This window comes from Adiantum capillus-veneris, chromosome 27 (genome assembly GCF_014529385.1).
Source record: "Adiantum capillus-veneris isolate H3 chromosome 27, ASM1452938v2, whole genome shotgun sequence".
Classification (NCBI taxonomy): Eukaryota; Viridiplantae; Streptophyta; class Polypodiopsida; order Polypodiales; family Pteridaceae; genus Adiantum; species Adiantum capillus-veneris.
Window position 1 is genome coordinate 86,683,368 of NC_140957.1, and position 19,549 is coordinate 86,702,916.

The following is a 19,549-nucleotide window of genomic DNA, read 5'->3' on the forward strand; positions in this document are numbered from 1 at the left end:
ATATGGTCTCACGGATGATGACTTTGTTTTTGTCGACGACAAGAATAGGGGTTTATCCCTAGGGTTCCTCCCCAATCTCTACAATATCCTATTTCTTTGACTGTCTAGGGGGAGTGCAAATAATTAGGCTAGGGTTCCTTATGTTTTTAAATTGTGTTCAATAAGTGTTGGTACCTTTTTTCACTGATGTGCCTCTGGAAGGTGGATGTTTGGTGGTGACTATTGTGCAGTTTGTGACTACATAAGGATGCCTTTGAAAGACAACAACAATGGATGTTTACATGTTACAATGGATGTTCTCCATTATATCAGGTGTACTACTTTCTTTTATCTAGGATTCCACATTTACATGTTTGCATCTTGTCATTTTAATTCTAACAATGCATAAAATTTATGAAGTTGTGACATTGCCAATTAAGATGCTATAATTTTTCAAACCCCTAGTACCTTGTTCTTCTCTTTGAGTTTGGTCTATTAGTTGGCTTTAAGAAGGTATCAGAACCTTAGGCTAAACTAGGCCACTTAATTACTGACTTTAACTCCTAAATAGTCTATTAATTGTAGTAACTTTAGTAATGCTTTAGACTATGAGAGAATTAGTTTATTCCACCTAAGTGTGACTTGTGTTATGGAAGCCCATGTGTTAAGATGGTATTTGAAACTTCAAGTCTCCCGGCTAGTTTATGCTCAAGCTGGTATTTGAGACCTTGAGTCTCCCACCTGTTGGTATTTGAGACCTCGAGTCTCCCAGCTACTTGTAGCAACTATGAAAACAACAAAAAAGAAAACAAAGAAAAAGAAAAAAAAACTAAAAAAAAGAGAAAGCAAATAGTACAAACTTCCTTGTATTTTCTGTGGATCACACTTAAGTGGTATAAGTGACAAGCCCACTAGTCCTTAGACCCCGACGGGCATTCCTAGGATTAACTACTCTTTAGTCGACATTTTTTAATTAATGTTGGTCAATCTAGTACTTACTTTACCTCTAGCTCTTGTGTACTTCTCTTAGAGTCGATCTAATAGACCCTAACTCAATTGCATTTTATTCAGGTACTACACTTGTTCTAGTTGGCAACATTACAATTCATGATTTTTTTTTTGCATTTCCTAGAATATCATGTATGCATCTCACTTATTGCACAGTTTTACATGCTGCCTTTGAGCTTTCACAATGTTTTTTTTCTTATGACACAGGTACTTCTATCGTGGATCCCGATGCTGCACTGTTATAAGGACGGAATCTACATCAGGAAGGGGGGCATGTTAACCACTGGCGTCCACTTAGTAGTCATGGGCTGGTGGGCTTGTTGGTCCAATAGGATAAGGGTAAGAGTGATCACCGAGACGATGAGAGGCGCACTCTAACAGGAACATTCAAGGGCTAGTTGGCTAAGCATGGATGCCCAAGTGTGAATGGGGCGAGCTCATATAAAAGTCACCTAAACCTAAAAATCAGGGATTCTTTCATTTGTGCAATTGAAGAGTGCTCTTGCTCCATCTCCATCTTCTTCTTCTTCATCTCCTTGTGTGTGTGTGTGTATGCGTGAGAGAGAGAGAGAGAGAGAGAGAGAGAGAGAGAGAGAGAGAGAGAGAGAGAGAGAGAGAGAGAGAGAGAGAGCATTGTGATGATGGCACGGCGGTAACGAGGCAGTTGAGCGTGGCACGACGATAGCTCCTTCTTCTTCGCGGCGGCGAGGAATCCTCCACGAAGGCGAGCGTAGGGTGGTGAGTGACACACCCTTGCTCTCTTGAGCTTGCTAGATTAGGAGCCATTTGTGGCTCGCACACAGTGTATCGGCAAGTCCCTTGCATTAACACGTGCGATAGACGTGCACATTAGTGCTCTCATCTTGGCCATTTGCTTGTGGGCAATACGGTGTAGAGTTATGGTGAGCTATCATGAAGTTTGTTGTGAGTTCCTTTATCACTCCATTTATAGAATGAGTACCATTGTCACTCACAATTTCAAAGGGACAACCAAATATTGTAATGGTGTTTTCAAAGAGAAAATTGGTAGCAATTGACCTTGCATCAGCCTTACGTGTTGCCTTGGCTTCCACCCACTTTGTCACATAGTCAGTGGCAATGACAATATATCAAGATTGAGTGTTCCGAGCTGCCGGACTAATTGGGCCTACAATCTAAACCCCATTTTTCAAATGGTTGAGTCACTTTAATATGATGTAAGGAAATCTTATCCTTACTTTGTGTGATCTTGTAACGTTGGCATTCATCACATCCTTTTGCAAAAAGTGATGCATCCTTGAATAAGGTAGGCCACCAATAGCCTGATTGCAACACCTTTCTAGCAGTTAGTTCCCCTGAGAAATGTCCTCCGGCTATACCCATGTGGGCTTCTTGTAGTATGTATAAATACTCATCCTCACGGGCACAACGTCTAAGAATATCATTCTTCTCTAGCTTGTAGAGAGTTCCCGCAATGCGAGAATAAGGTTCACATTCTTTTAACAGTTTTCAAGCTATATCCTTACAAAGCTCTTTGGGTGGAAAACCGTTAACTAAAAAGTTCACAATCTTTTCACTTCATTCAGGCATGGTCTCGAGTAGGAATAGGGAAGTATCAGGCAATTCATCAGACTCCAATAGGGGCTTCACCATTGGCTATGCGAGACAAATGATCCACCACGACATGTATTTTACCATGTCTCACCACAACGGTAAAATCAAACTCAAGGAGAATTAACAACCATTGTGTAATTCTTTCCGTGGAACAAGGTTTATAAACTAGATACAACAAGGCTTGATGATCCACATAGAATACAAACTTGTTGGCAAGGAGGTAGTAGAAAAATTTCTTCACTATGTAAATCATAGCTAAACCTTCCCGCTCTGTAGTGGTTTAGTTTGGCATCATTCAATTGAGGACTTGCAAAGCTAATAGGGTAGTCCAATTTATGTTCTCCTCGTTGAGCAAGAACACACCCAATAGCAAAGTTCAATGCATCAATATGCACATGGAAAAGTACATTCCAATCGGGCACTCATAAGATGGGAGCACTTGTCAAGGTCTTTTTCAATGACTCATAAGCATGGTCAACTCCATGGTCCAGTGGAGCTCAATAAAAAGCTTGTACAAATGACGAGCTATCTCAACAAAGTAAACAATAAATCGTCAATAATAACCAACATGGCCCATGAACCTTTGAACTCCTTTATAGCTTGTAGGTGGTGGCAATTCAGAAATGGCTTTAATTTTTCCCTCATTTGTGGAAATACCATTTTTGGACACTATATGTCCTAAAATGACTCCATGTTTAACCGAAAATTGGCATTTGAAAGGGTTTAAGGAGATGAAATACAATCTGCACTTCTCAAACACTTCTTGTAAACATGATAGATGTTTTCTCCAAGAAGAATAAACACAAAGTTAATCTAAGAAAGCTTCACAAAACTCCCTCAAATATTCTCTAAAAGTGGTGTTTATTAATCTTTGGAAGGTAGCACGAGCATTGGTTAAGCCAAAAGCCATAACACAAAATGCGATCATTGCGAATTCGGTTATAAAAGTCGTTTTAGCTTGGTCCTCTAGTGAAATTGTGATTTGATTGTATCCAGAGTACCCATCTAAAAAGCTATAAGATTCCTTTCCTGCAACTCTTTCAAGTACATGTTCTGAATATGGCAAGGGGTAATGGTCCCTCCTAGTGGCCGCGTTGACCTTCTTGAGATCCACGCACACTCTGGGTTTCCCATTCTTTTTCGGCACAATGACTATTAGATACACCCGTTCTGAGTGCTCAATAGGGTATATGAATCCGCATTTGACACGCTTTTCAATTTCTTCTTGAACAATATTTGCATACTTAGGATTCATTGGGTAGGGTGGTTGTTGTGGACTGGTTTTGCCATGCTATTCATGGGGATTGTGTGTTGCACCACGGAAGGTGGAACACCTTTCATATCATGATATGTCCAAGCAAATATATCCTTGAATTCCTTGAGAAGTTCTTTAAGTACATACTCCTCAGTCTCTGTCAGATATTGGGCAATGAAAATAGGTCTGGACTCTTCTCGTAGGTCTGCTAACTCTATGTCCTTAACTATCACTGGATCATCATAAACTCCATTGCTTCCATTGATAGGTTTTCTTTGAGTCTTTGTATACACAACCTTACGCTCCTCCATGGTGTAGGATTTGAAATGATCGAGTGCAGGGTGTAAGTTTGTGGGGTCTTGTTGTTCTGTGGACTATGATTTCACTTCCACTTCCTTTTGTTGTTGAGATAACTCTTGATTTTGTCATCTCCTTACAGTACAGCTCAACTTTGGCTTCTCTATAGCCTCTAGTTGTGCGATGTCAGTGGGTTGTGGACTACACCACATAACGCTTTGAGGTATTCACCCCAATTATCTACCAACTTCCGAAGAGCATCACATGCCCCTATCTAATTAAGCCCTTCCGCGGTAGATTTCTTTTCATTTATTCTAGCACGCACATTTTTTCGATATTGTTGCCTCTTATATCTCTTACTCTTCTGTTGGAATTAGGGTTGCAGAGAAACACACATAGCTTGGACAAGACGAAGGAAGCTCAAGGCACACAATAGAGAGTGTATTACTTAGTGTGCAATGGAAAGATAGATATCCCTAGAGTGATGGGCGTATATACAATGCATGGGGGAAAAAACCTCCTAAAGAGGGAAAAAATGCCCCGACGGTCTTAGTGTGTTCACACATATCACTACCACATGTATATGGTAACAAATCCCCCCTAGAGTGACGCGGTGAATGAGATCTGGCACATGAGTAAAGGGAAGTGCCATGCCCTACGAACATGATCAGTCCACAAAGGGGAGTAAGCCCAGAGCTTTGTGGAAAGATTCAAGCTTCTCACGAGACAATGCCTTTGTGAAAATATCTGCAAGGTTGTCTTGTGTTGGCACATAAGCCAAACTGATCTCTCCTGCTGAGAGCCTCTCCCTGACATAGTGGTAATGCACCTCAATGTGCTTTGTGCGAGCATGAAAAATTGGGTTCCGCGCAACTGCCAATGCGCTCTGACTGCCAGTGTAGATAGTGTTTGCAGTGTCTTGTCCAACACCCAAATCAGCCATAAGGCGTCTGAGCCATACACACTCAACCGTAGCTGTGAAGACTGCCCTGTACTCAGCCTCACAACTCGAAGTGGCCACAGTAGGTTGCTTCTTGCTCAACCATGATATACATGAACTGCCAAGCATGAAATTAAACCACTTGTGGACACTCGCATGTCAAAACAACCAGCCCAATCTGAGTATGAAAAAGCATGTAAGTCTGGTGGCAATGATCCCCCCTTGGGATAAAACAAGTTAAGATGTAAAGTGCCACTAAGGTAGCGGAAAATCCTCTTGACATCCTGCCAATGCTTAGACCCTGGGCTATGCATAAATCTGTTGACTTGTTAGACTACAAACTGAATATCTGGTCTTGTGGTGCATACATAAATGGGGCAGCCAAGAGCAGTTTGGTAAAGAGTGACATCAGCAGGATCGTCAGCACCATGTAGACTCAACTTCAAACCCGTTTCCATGGGAGTGGCAATAGGTTTGAAATCCCCAAGTCCAAACTTACATAGCAATGTCTCTATGTAACTTTTCTGACACAAGGCAATACCACCATCACACTGCTTAAACTGTATACCCAAGTAATGATGCAACAGCCCCAAATCTTTCATCTTGAAAGTAGCATTCAAATCAGCCTTAAATTCAGCAATATGTCTCTCATTTGGTCCAGTGATCAACAAATCATCGACATAAAGAACCACTTTGAGAAGTACATCACCCTCACGCTTTACATACAATGTGCTTTCCATTGGGATTGTTACAAAAGCCTCATTTAACCAAATGAGTGTCAGCTTTCTCATACTAAGCACGAGAGATTGCTTCAACCCATACAAAGCCTTCTTACATCGGCACACTTTGTCCTCTTGTCCTTTTATGACAAAACCGCGAGGCTGCGTTACATAAACTTCCTCAAATATGTCACCATTCAAGAAAGCAATAACAATGTATGATTGATGTACATCCCAACCAAAATGAGCTGCCAATTCACATAGAAAACGCACAGTAGTCATACGACAAGTGGGAGCAAAAGTCTCTTCATAATCTATGCCTTTTTGCTGTGCATAACCCTTTGCAACAAGTCGAGCCTTATGGCGATCGATCTCACCATCCGCCTTGCGTTTCAACTTGTAAACCCATTTTGTACCAATGGCCTTTTTGCCAGGAGGAAAATCACATAAAAACCATGTGTCATTTTCTATAAGTGCATCATATTCTGATTGCATGGCAGCCATCCAATTTTCTGAATTCTGTGCTTCATCAAAAGACAGAGGCTCCTCAACATCATGTAAGCTAGACACAGCCAAAGCATAACAATCTGATGCATAAGATGCATGGCGAGAGCCTGAACGAGTAAGACTAGACAAAGGTGCATCCAATTTACTGTCACACAAAGTGTGCACCAGCCATTTTGGCATACCTCTAGCCTGCTCATTTTCAGCCCTTTCTTCATCAAGTACATCATGTACATCTGCATCAGTAATAGGCTGATCTAGAACATTTTCAGAAACCCCCATAGGTTGTACATTTGCCTCATTGGAAATTACATTTGTATTTCCACCACTGAAAAGAGGCAACAAAGTGTCATAAATGTCATGTGAGCTTACATTATTGTCTCTAGTACATGACAGCAAGGGCTAAGCAGAATCTTTCACAAACACTACATCCTGTGAAACCAAAATATGCTTTATTTGCGGATGATATAACATGTACAACCTTTGCTTTCAGCACTATAACCAACAAAAATACATTTGACACTCTTATCATCTAATTTTCTGCGCTGTGTTTGTGGCACCAAAGCATATGCCAAACAGCCAAAGACACGCATGTGCTCAATAGAAGGCTTTCTATCATGCCATGCTTCATATGGAGTAATAGACTACAAAGCTTTCGTAGGACACCTGTGAAGTACATAAGTGGCACACATGATGCATTCAAGCCAAAAAGAATGTGGCAAAGCTTGTCTTTTGACCATACATCGTGCCATTTCCGTCAGTGACCTGTTTTTCCTCTCAGCAACACCATTTTGCTGAGGTGTATAAGGCATTGTACATTGTTGTTTTATCCCACGACTACCTAGGAATGAATTAAATTCATCAGACATATACTCCCCCTTGATCGAAACGGACGATGCCCATAGTACATTTTGAGACATTTTCAGCCATAGCCAGAAATTGTTTGAAGCACATAAAAACTTTGGACTTCCCTTTAAGCGGAAATACCCATGCATGCCTGGCGTAATTATCAATGAAAGTCCCAAAGTAAAGGTAATTGCCCAAGGACGGAGTTTGCATGGGCCCACAAACATCACTATGCACAAGCTGCAACCTGCATGTGGCCCGAACTGAACCATCCTTTGGAAACTTAGAACGCTGCATCTTACCCAAAATATAGCCTTCACAAACATGTTTGACAGGTGCTTCAAGAGGCGGCAAAGAAGCAACCATATCAGATTTCTGCAAACGCAGCAAACTGGCAAAATTCACATGACCAAAACGTGCATGCCAAAGTTTTGCATTTGAAATAGCCCTTGAATCTGCAACAGCATTTGAAAATTTTTGTCCACACTTGTCATACAAAGTGAGCTTATACAAGCCACGGCACAAAAGGCCAGATGCAACAATTTCATCACCAAAACTGAGATCATGAACTGTACATCTGTCATCCACAAATTTGACTACAAGTCCAAGTCTAGTAAGTGCGGATACAAACAAGAGATTCTTCTTGATCCCAGGTATATAAAGTGCTTCAACAAGTGCGAAGGAACTGCCATTTGCAGTAGTAAGCACAATGTTTCCAACTCCCTGAACCGGATAAGAGGCATTGTTGGCACAAGTGACGAAATTCCCATGAGGGACAGACTCGAGAGAGGTAAACAATTCATGATGTGAGGTAATGTGCTTTGTAGCACCACTGTCGAAATACCACACATGTGAATCTGCAGCAACTGATAAGCATGCATCATGGACAGTAGGATTGTAAGTGCACCCCGCGCTAAAATCCCATTTGCATCAACATTAGCTTTACAATCTCCTTTCACAGAAGACTCAACAATAGCTGCATTTGTAGTGGAACCAGAATTTGCAGTGGAACCAGCCTCTTTCTTCTTACCCTCTTTGGCCTTCAACTTAGGACATGACTTGATCAAGTGATCATTAGCTTTACAGTAATGGCAACACATCTTCTTTTTTCCCTTATCACCAGAATTTCCAGACGAAGTGCTGTAAGGAGAAGCATTAGGAACAGAAGTTTTGCCACTCGCAACAGAACCATAAGAAGTGGCTGCATTGCTGTTACCACCCTTTCTTTGAGAAGCAATAAAAGCCTGTTCAACTGCACGCTGTCTAGTCCTATTTTTCCTGGAAAGTGACTCTTGCAACAACAATGTGCATAATACATCAAACTTGACAACTTCTAGATTTCCTTGGGTCATAAGTCTCCAAGTACTAGCAAAAGTCTGGTAGGAATCTGGTAAGGCATCAAGAATAGTCTGCACAAGGTAACTGTTTGAAATGACTTCGCCTACAGAAATAAGCTGCTCATTGATTTCCTTGACACTAGCAAGGAAAGTGTCCATATCATCTTCCTCATGCATAATCTTCGACTCCAGCTCTTTACACAGCAAAGAAATTTTAGGCTCATTGCAGCTTGCATAAAGACCTGCTAGAATATCCCAAGCCTGTTTTGCAGATTTTGTTGAATGGATGTGAGGAACAATGGTGCGCTTCACAAACAATGCAATCAATGCATGAGCCTACGTATCCTTTACATCCGAATGAGCTTGTTCTTTTGTAGGCAAAACAACTCTAATAACAGCAATCCTTATAGCAAGACCTGCAACATCCTCAACATCGCCTACATCCTTAGAACTAGGACGTACATCAATGCCTTGCACAATGTTCCAGACGCCCTTTGACACAAGAACATGTTGCACCATATAAGCTCACATAGGGTATTTGTCCCCATCCAACCTGTCCTCAGCAGCAAACATCTTGAACACATCTGTGTTGTTGTTGTCACCCATGGTAAATGCTGCACCTGATGTGAAAACTGCCCGAAAATAGGAGAAACGGAGCGGGAACAACACGTGCTATATAGCACAAACCGTAGAAGACTATAAGGCACCGCTTGTGCAGAAAAAGGCACTGACAAAAACTCTGCACAAAATGACGAAATAGCCTGTGCAGCACTGCCTGTAGTGGAAACGGAGACCAAAATATTTGTCGACTTGCGAACGCTCACCAAAGCTCTCTGAAATCGAAGAAAGTGAGCAAGCGTGTGCTGGAGCAGCTGGCGACTAAGCTCGGGAGGACTTAACCTGCTCTGATACCAATTGTTGGAATTAGGGTTGCAGAGAAACACACATAGCTTGGAGAAGACGAAGGAAGCTCAAGGTACACAATAGAGAGTGTATTACTTAGTGTGCAATGGAAAGATAGATAGCCCTAGAGTTATGGGCGTATATACAATGCACGGGGGAAAAAAACTCCTAAAGAGGGAAAAAATGCCCCAGCGGTCCTAGTGTGTTCACACACATCACTAGCACATGTATATGGTAACATCTTCTTGTCTAATTTTTGATTACGACTGATCTCTAATGTAGACCACTAGATGAATCGCTACCTGTGTCTTCTGCTCCCTTGGATAGATTGTCATCTAGGGTACCAATGGGCCCTGAATAGTTTGTCTCACATTTGCACTAAGATTTAACTCAGATTCTTTGTCCTTATAGTCAATTTCAATTGATGATCCTGACTCCAAATCGTGTGGGCTATAGTCTTGTGAGACGCTACTGGTTCCAATGTCAGTCAAGCCTTCATCCTGTAGGTCATCAAAAGCTATAGACATTGCTTCTAGCATATTTAAGGGTACAAGTTGTGCCATTTCATCCCCCTCTGGTGTGACCCAGGTCGTCCCCCTATTTCCCTAAGTGTCTATGGTTGCTGCTAGGTGGACCCAATCCACATTGTCCGACTCAGTCATCCCATGTAGAACATCCATATAAGGAGAATCTTTTCCAACATCAGTTTCCATTTTACATGTGTAACAATACTGCAATGGGACCAAGTGAACTGTGGCGTCAGCTCTATGATCAATTATAAATCTATTTCCTAGAGGATGTGCTCGACCAATTACAATATCCACTCGAATGAGAGACTCTTGGAAGTGCAAGTAGACATGGTTTTTAGACCAGTCATGCACCATTTTGCTTCCCTCATGAAAGGACGTCCTAAGATCATCTCAGATGTCATAGTGTGCTTGGAGAAATCCATAACAATGAAGATATTTCTTATTTTGTGTCCAAAGACCTTGATCTTGAGATCTTCTAGCATCCCAATAGGTTTAACAATAGACCCATTGGCCATCTTTACTACTATGGTTGTGGTCCCAAGGTGAGGTCTTCCCTTAGTTTCCTAGCAATTTTTAGTCACAATGCTAATTCCAACACCACCATCAAGGATTCCCTTCACAGTTAGTCCCTTGGTAGTGATTGGTATGGTCGCATTGGATTCATCACCCTCAAAGTATTATCCCAACTTGTTAACACGTATTTCTACAACAGAGTTCTCATCTAGGTTGGGTTGTGGATCTAAGTGTTCCTCCTCTATTGGCATCTCCCTAGCTCCATCCATCTGTGCAAATTATCGTAGCCCGACTTTCAGTTCTCCATTGAGAAAAGCTCAAAGAGCTAAGAATAGCTCGGGGTCTCCATATAGATTGGACATGATGGTGGTTCTAAAATCTGAAGCCATAAAATTCATCAATTTGGCAATGTTTAACGACACCTTTTGGGCTTCAGTCCCTTGACATGGGGAAGATGGCATCTCCATTTCCTTGATAGGGTTAGGTAGACCCTCTGTAAACATTCTTTCCAGCAAGAAGTGAGTACGCCCACTTTCCCATGACTTTAAGTCACTTTCTTCTTGAATGACACTAGGTATGGCTAGGGGTCTATGGACTTTGTGAGGTTGTTGCGTAGGGAACACTGTGTTTGTAATCTGGATCTGCCTAGGTGCTGGCTCTAGATCCCTTTGGGTATCTTCTACCGAACTCCTCTAATTGCTAGACTCGCTCGATCTCCTCTGTAGGGTTTGGGTAAGTTCCTATCTTCTTCTTGGGTCCTGGCCATTGTGGCTCATGACAATCTTCCTTGTTGGTTTCTTTCCTAGTGGTCGTTTTGGTCTCCATGGTTTCACATGAATCAAAATCTTCTTCAGTGTCATTCATAAATACGGGGTCATCACCACTCCCTATGCTGGTCTTTAACTGGGGTCTGACTTCGCTGCGTTTTGTGATCTCTTCCTTCATGTTTTCTTCTTCTTGTGAGATTGGAAAATTGATGCCATGCCTCTTTCCTCAAGAATATAATTTTGTTTCTGGAGCATGGATCGTGTGAGTACATTTATTGGTACCACAGGTGTACTTTGTGATGGCTCCTCGGTAACCTCAATCAAGTTTAATGGCATGATCTTCGGTGCATTTGCATTATTCGAACATTGGGCAATCAAACTATCTATGCCACATCGGTTAGAGATGAGTATTGGCATTGTAGACGTGCTCACCTGATTGGTTTGCATTAGTGTAGCGTTCTTTTGTAGCCTAATAGGACACTCGGCTAGACGATGTGGACCCCCACAATCATAGCATTGAAGAGGTGGTCTCTTCGCAGTGTAATTGATATTTTGGCCACTTGCAGTAAGAGCTACTACTTGATAGACAGGTTTGACTTATCCCCAATAGTCCTCCATGTAGTATTGTGGAATTTCTTCAAGCGCATCAATCCCATAGGCAATATTAGGGTCTATATCTTCCTCACAGTCTTCCAAACAAGCAATAGATGAATCACAACCCACTTGATTCAAGGAAGTGATTCTTGGATGTGGTGATTGTGGTCCTAATAGTGGAGGTGGTAAGGGTGTTGTTTGAACAACATTTTGGGCCCCTAGGGACCATGTGTTGTGACGTCTGTTCAAGAGGTGGGGCTGGCATCAATGTAGGTACTCGAGGTGTATTTGTCCACGCTAAGGTTGGCCTATTAGCCATTGCGCGCTTAAATACTATGCAATCCTTATTTTGATGACCATACATCCCACATGCATTGCGACATTTTCTCTTGTTTTAGGAGCAGGGTAAGTGATGCACCTCTGGATGATATTTATCCGCATTTTGACAGAGATTTGTGTTAGCATGTACTTCATGTGAAAATCAACAAAAAGGAAGTGAACAAAAAGTTTCTTGAGAGGTTGAATTCTTAGTGAGGAAAGATAAAAATTCACTCAAGGAGTTCACTTTCTGTTGGAATTTTGATTTCTTGTGACATATTAGACCTAAAGTGATAGTGAAAAACTAGTATGGGGCAGTTAGCTAATGGTTGAGCGTGAATTGTTGTGTAAGTTTGATATAAAATAATTTAGCATACGTTACCTTTGTTTTAATCTTTGGAGTATACTTTTGTAAGTCAATAATCTTCATATATATAATGGTTTATTACTTGTATTTAGAAATCGTCGATTGTAATTGAATTCAATATTTTTATATTCTTTCGGTTAGTCTATCGAGACAACATGACATATAATAGTCGAGGAGAAAAACATTTTCGAGCTATTAACAATGACTTACCAAAGATAGTACATCCTTGGGATTTATGTCCATTCATTGCATATGCTAGTGTTAGTGGAAAAGATGTTTTATGATACCATGTTCCATTGTATGTCTTTTTTTTATATTTAGATCTTCTAATAGTTACATTTTGTTGTGTATGATTTACACGTATTATAAGTTTTGTTATAATAGATGTTATATTGTTATATTTAATATCTACGATTGTCCCAAAAGTTACATTAGCTATACCTATTGCTAGATCTATGTTTTGTGTAAACATTACTAATGCCCCTATTGCTACTTTGGATAGGGTATGAAATTCTGTATCATTTATTCAACGTTGTAGTTTTGGTATATGATGTGCTATTGTAGCAATATCTATATTGAATATATTGGAAGGGTTGAATATCTTTAATAATATGAGGTCATTATAGTATATGACATCTTTATTATGTGTACATAATATAGTTGTGTCTTTATCTATATATTGTTCTTAATCTTTCTCTTGTATAAATATATCTTTTAAGTATTTATCTAATTGTGATTTAGATGGTTTACTTTGTCTGATTATATTTAAGAATTCAATGAGCTCTGGATCTGAACAATGACGTATTGAGGTATATAATGTGTGGTGTATAGCTAATTTCCAAAATGTAGAATTTGTTATTACACATTTTTGGCATATCAAGTCTTTATTTTTACAATTACATATTGCAGGCAATTGCGCTATATCTCCAAATAGAAGTAGTTTTTTAGTGTTAAATATTTCTAGCATAGATAAATTACAAGCTTCTGAAATTTAGAGTATAATTGTATGTAATATTTGTGATATCATCATTGAGAATTCATCAATTATAATTACATCAGAAGATCTTATTTTAATTGAATGGATATCATTTGGTTCTAAATTAGAACAAAATAATTGATTTTTATTAGGTAAACAACAAAAATAATGTGAAGTACGTGCTAATCGACTAAGTCTTGTAGCTGCTACTCCTGTGGTTGCTATAAGGAGGACTCCTATGTTTTTGGTTATACATTTAAATGTGATATATTGAATTAGAAACGTTTTCCCAGATCCAAGTGTTCCATTTATTATATGTAACCCACCCGATTTTTCAAAAATTTTATTGTATATTAGTTCTTGCTCTTTAGTCAAAGTTGTATTTTCTATGTGTTTAAGCTCTTGTAGATGTATTATTGGATCATATTGATTCTCTCCTACAGTTTTAATATTGGTTTGTTTTTCTATAAAATCATTTGATGTTAAATGTTCTTCTAAATTATGTATGGGATGCATTTGAAGTATTTGATTTGTAATTTGTTGTCTAGATTCATCGATTAATAGATGTAATTGAGAATAAGTTTCAACTAGATTCTCTATGTCTTCTTCATTCTTTATTATTTGTCGTATTTGACATTCTAAAAAGTAAGATTTTTTTGTGTTGTTAATTGAGATTAATTCTTTTTCATTACGAAAATGTATATGTTTTAATAGAATAGTAAAAAAAAACCTTCCATTTGATGGATAGGGTGAAAGTCGATAAATCTTACTAATTGTTTATACTCTTCTATTTCATTTCCAAATAAATCATGCATTTTACATATTTTCTTTGTTGTATGCTTGAGTATTTTGTTAATTCTATAGTGACGAAAGTATGAATAAAATGTTAAGCTTTCCAATTCTAATGGTCTTGCTGTATATAGATCAATTGGATGTAGTATAGAGGTTAAAACATTTTGTATATATTTTTGTCTTTTTTTAGGAGGTGAACAATCTATATAAGATACCTTTTCTAATTTTTTTATGATTGGTATCTCTAAACACATCATGGCTGCTTCGGTTTCTGATATTGGTTTTGTTAATACATAAGAAGATATTAGTTTGAGTTTTGTATCATCAATATTATTTAGTCCTAATGTTTTCGTTGTTTCTAAATCGATATCTATTTTTCCTATAGGTTCTGATTTCAATGCATATTTTAGTAAGTAATATGATAGACCTGTATTGGTTACTTTTTGAATATTCATATGAGCTTGCCATAACAATAATACTCCTGCATGATAAGGGACCACATTTCTGTGTTCTAATGTTGGTCTATAGCAAAGCCATCGTTGAGTTTGTTCATGAATAATTGGCTTAGGATTACTTTGAATATCGTATGGAAATCCATATTTACATTTAATTTTTTTATTTTGTAATTCTATTTTACAAGATTCTCTACAATTATGTATTTGTTTTTTGATAACTAAGTTATGCAATTTATATTCAATTGATGTAATGGAATTTGCCTTAATATGTGAGAGTAGCGGAATTTAATGAGAGTACTTTCAAGAAATGATTTTGTGAGCATAGCAGGTTGACATAATTGAAGATAGGAACATAATCATAGCAACTAGTTAACTTGGCATAGACAATACTTTTGCAAGAGAGAGAGTTTAGAGAACATGACAACAGTTGAGGACCGGATTTATGTGGAGCCGGTCCCCCCTCCAATAGGCATTTGTATTATGATTTCTCCCATAAAGAGAGACTTGTTACAATACAGTCTTTGTGTTCCTTGTGACCTAGGTGATGCCATGAAGATGGAAGGCTTCATGCATCACAAACATAACATAAACTTGAAGAAAGCTTTAACTATCCCGAGCCTCAGTCCCAAGATCTCAAACACCTTCGAAGGTGGAGAGAGCTAGCAGGGAATGAGGGTAGGGAAGAGGAAGAAGAAACATTTCGTAGGAGAAAGAATTAGTTCCTCACTTATCATACTCTTGTTGCTAGCATACATAATAGCATAGTAATGAAGAAGAAGGACATGGCAAGCTTAAGCATTGAAGCATGGATCTTGGTTGGATTTGCACTCCATAGCCAAGAGTGTTGGTGTAGGCTCTCAACCTCTACTTGCTTGGAGAAGGAGAGGGAGCTCTTGCACTTTGCATAGTACACAATGAGAGTGTTTGTGAGTGTATGTGGGTGAGTATACCCCCTAAGCACCCCCCTAGCTTGCTTGGGTCGACCCCCCCTTGTAGCTCATGCTTGAAGCTCATTGGACCCCTCCAGGCCTAGCCAATCACAAGCATGAGCATTTACAAGCAACATGGGTAGCCTTGGGACAAGTGTCCCCCTTTCCCCTTTGAGAGAGAGGAATTGATAAATGAAAAAATAATTAGATAATTCAAGTAATTTATCATTGGACCCCTTTGAAGCCTAGCCAATAGGCTTCAAGCAACACATGAAGGTAACATGGGTAGGGACCTGACATGTGTCCTTGCTGCCTCTTCAAGCTGGGGCTTCCCTTGTGAGTGTGAGTGTGTGTTCTCTCTCTAATCCCTAGGAAAAGGGCTCGCCCCCCCTCTTGTAGGGATGCTTTTGACTTTAGGAGCTCAAGCACCTTAGTCATCAAGCATGACAAAGCACTTGGACTAGGGGGTGTTCCCACAAGCATCTCAGGCAAGCATCTCAAGGCACCTCAAGCACCTTAATCATGCACCTCAAGCAAGACAAACACCTCAAGCACGACAAGCACCTCAAGCAGGTCAAGCACCTCGAGCTTGGGCTGGGTTCCCACCTCAAGCTCAGCCCTAGCTTACCTAAGGTCAAAGGACTTTTACACACATTATACAACTTCTTGTGCTTTGAACAGGGAACCACATTCGGCATTTGCATCCGGTTCATTGAGTTTCCTTGCCACACCAGACTCTGTAGCATAAACGCTGATGAACATGGGCTGAAAAGGTTAGACTATTGATGGAAAAATGGTGAAGTTCATGGCTCCTTGATTTGTGGTGCTGTGGGTACTTAGCTGGTACTTGTCCTTCTGCTTCTGGCATTCTCAGGAGAGACCACCAAGGTCACATATATACTCGATAAATGCACAGTTATAAGGCTGAGGATGGCACGGTTGGCCAGTTCTCAGTCATGGTACCCTCGACGAAGTACTAATTGGTGGGAGATGCGCAAAGCCTAACTATGGGCAGCTTAAGCTTCCGGGCTTGTCTTGACTGGCCAGATATGGTTCACTCAGAGGACTAGATGTCCTTTTACTCGAGGCGTCCTGTGATGTGGCGGACGACCTCCTCAATGGTCGAGAATGGCATGGACAGTTGGTACGGGCTAGAGTCCTACAGTTGGTACGGCCTAGAGAGCCGGGCGAGATGCAGGGATATGACAAAGAGTGGGCCGAGTGGGTGTCCGAAGATGTCAGTATCTAGAGGTCCTACGGGAGATAGAACCCATATTTTTTTTTATGCTCATTTTGTGCTATTGGCACCTTATGCTCACGAGGAGCAGCATAGGAGCAGCATGGAACGGTGAGAGAGATGTATGGCGACCGGGGCTGCCTACTTTTATGAATAAGGAGCCCCCTAACGGGTTACTCAATGGGATTGAGCAGGGCCGACTGAAGGTAAAGACATGCGAGTTGACTGGTTTTTTTTTTGAGAATCCTGAGCCAAAGTGTGGCAGTGACCAATGGTGGCCCTACGAGCGGGCAACTTTGCGAGGTCTTTTAGGTAGACGAAAGCAGGGGCTTGATGCATAATGGCTGGGACTTGATGCATAACTAAAGCCGTTCTCTGGTCTTGATGAGCAAGAGGTAAGTAGCCATGTGGTGTACCTAATGGATCAGCAGGGGCTGGTTTTACTGCAAGCCCACAGATGGCCGCTACATTCCCCCATGACGAAGTGGAATACAAGAGAGGGGGGGCAAGACGGGTAGAGTGTACTCGATACCGTGCCTGGCATATCAGGCAGCAAGAAAAATAGGTGGTTGGCCGATGGTTTATCCCTCCTTGAAGAGGGTTGATCAGCGAGGTGGAGTACTATTTGCGAGGTACTAAAAAGAACGGTGTTTTTGACTGGTCATGCGAACCAAGTGAGGTGTCGCTCAAATATTCATGGGAGGAAAAGTTGGCCAATGTAAGGCACGATCCATATTGCGAGCGGGCAAGCTCCAGTGAGCACCGGCCCGCGTTTTATTTGAGTTGCTTCGTTTGGCTAGTGGCTTGGATTGGAGCTACGACAGGACAATGCAGGGTCAATGATGACGATGGGTATTCTTGGAGAGTGATCATGCACACACTTTTGCTCATTCGACGGTGTTGGTTAAGATGGCACCACTGGATTCCGGGTATCGAAGCGGCAAATAAACTATATGCTTATTGCAGCCAGCAGGGTAGTGCGTTGATGGGTAAATCCGAAATGCGGGGATGGCGATCGAGCGACTTCGTTTGGTTGATTGCTTGGACTAAAATTATGGCAGTGGATGACACTGCATATGTGGCTTCGAGTGGTGTCCAACAATGTAAGCTGCGCCCGGAAGATGGGGGTTATTGCTCTATGGATAATGTATGTACACTCGATGAGGACATCGAGCTTTTTTGCGGGAGGAGTGAGTGTTACGGGTCCCATTTTTGGAGAACACTTCGGGACCCTCCACCTCTTCTCGGCCTCGCATTACTAGCTCACTTTCATGATCCGAGGCCTCGAGGGCTCCGAGCCGACAAGAGGCCTAGCTATTCATTTTGGTTGTAAGCGTGCTCCCATTGGTCTTCGGTCAGGGAAAAGCTCGATGGGGAAGCTCATATCAGGTTGCCTGGAGGCCAGAGCATGTGAGGTATGGATGCAAACCATTCCGGAGTGGAATGTGGATGGTTTTGGGCATTAGCCCTTCGATAGCTTCTAAGTCATGCATGTTCACGGACATTGGCAATTCCCCATTGTCTGAGGGGAGAGAGTCGGCAGGCTCCACCTGACGCTCCTTATCATCAGTTTCACTTAAGTAGCCTGCAATCTTCCCATCTGGCTCGCAGGCCATCAATTCCCCATCCCAAAGGACCTCACAGTCATTGCATCTGCCGAAATCCAGCCCAAAGGATTATAACCGTTTTCTGGTCTTGCTAAACAAGAGGTAAAAAAACAGGTGTTGCTCCTAATGGATCAGAAGGGGCTGGTTCGAATGCAGGCCACAGATGGCCATGAGATTTTTCCTCTATGAGGTGAATTACCAGAAGATGCGAGGCGTCTTGCAATACATCGGACTACCCCCCCGATGGTCCAAATGACATGGACAGATAATATCCGGGCTAGATAGCCGAGTGAGATACAGGGATATAATAGTTTGGTCCGAAAGTTTTCTCAAAAATGTCGGTACAGTTGTCGCAGACGCTTGTGCATACTCACTCGCCAAGCATACCCAACATCATCATTGACCTTGTATTCCACTATTGTGGATCCAAGCCAAGCAACTATCCAAATAAAACAACTCGTATGAGGCGCGGACTGGTGCTCACTGAAACCCGCATTCTCGCAAGACGAGTTCTGTCCTACATGTCCGTGTCGCATTCCTTACACTGCCAATCACCTGCGTGCCCTGCTCGTGACTGCCAAGCCCTTCGAGCATCAACCATACCAGAAACGTTACCACCATGAGTGTGCCCACTCTACATAATTGGGGGCCCCATGCTCTGTTTTGCTCGAGTGGTAAGCACCTATAATACCATCTGGTCGTTCTTCTATCTACTCCCCGTTTTTTTAAAACGTGCTTGTGTCCTCACAAGAAGCTTGATGGAAGTGAACCAATTGTCTGCAGTTGAAGGAGCTTGTCATCATGGAACGGAGGAATGAGCTGATCCGTCGTTTATCAGATACGAGATGTGTACCCGATCAGATCGCGAAGCTGATTCCTGGAAATGCACTAAAAAACATAAAGTGAATCTAGACCAAGTTCAGTGAGTCTGCAATGCGTCAATTTCTGAAGTTGATCCACCACATATCAGCTTATGGTATGATTTGGCATACATGTCAATCAAAGCTTTGTCAAGTGTTATGTTGTTTTTCATCAAATCTTGAATCTTTTGCTTTGTTCGACTTCTTGTTTCCTTGGTTGATT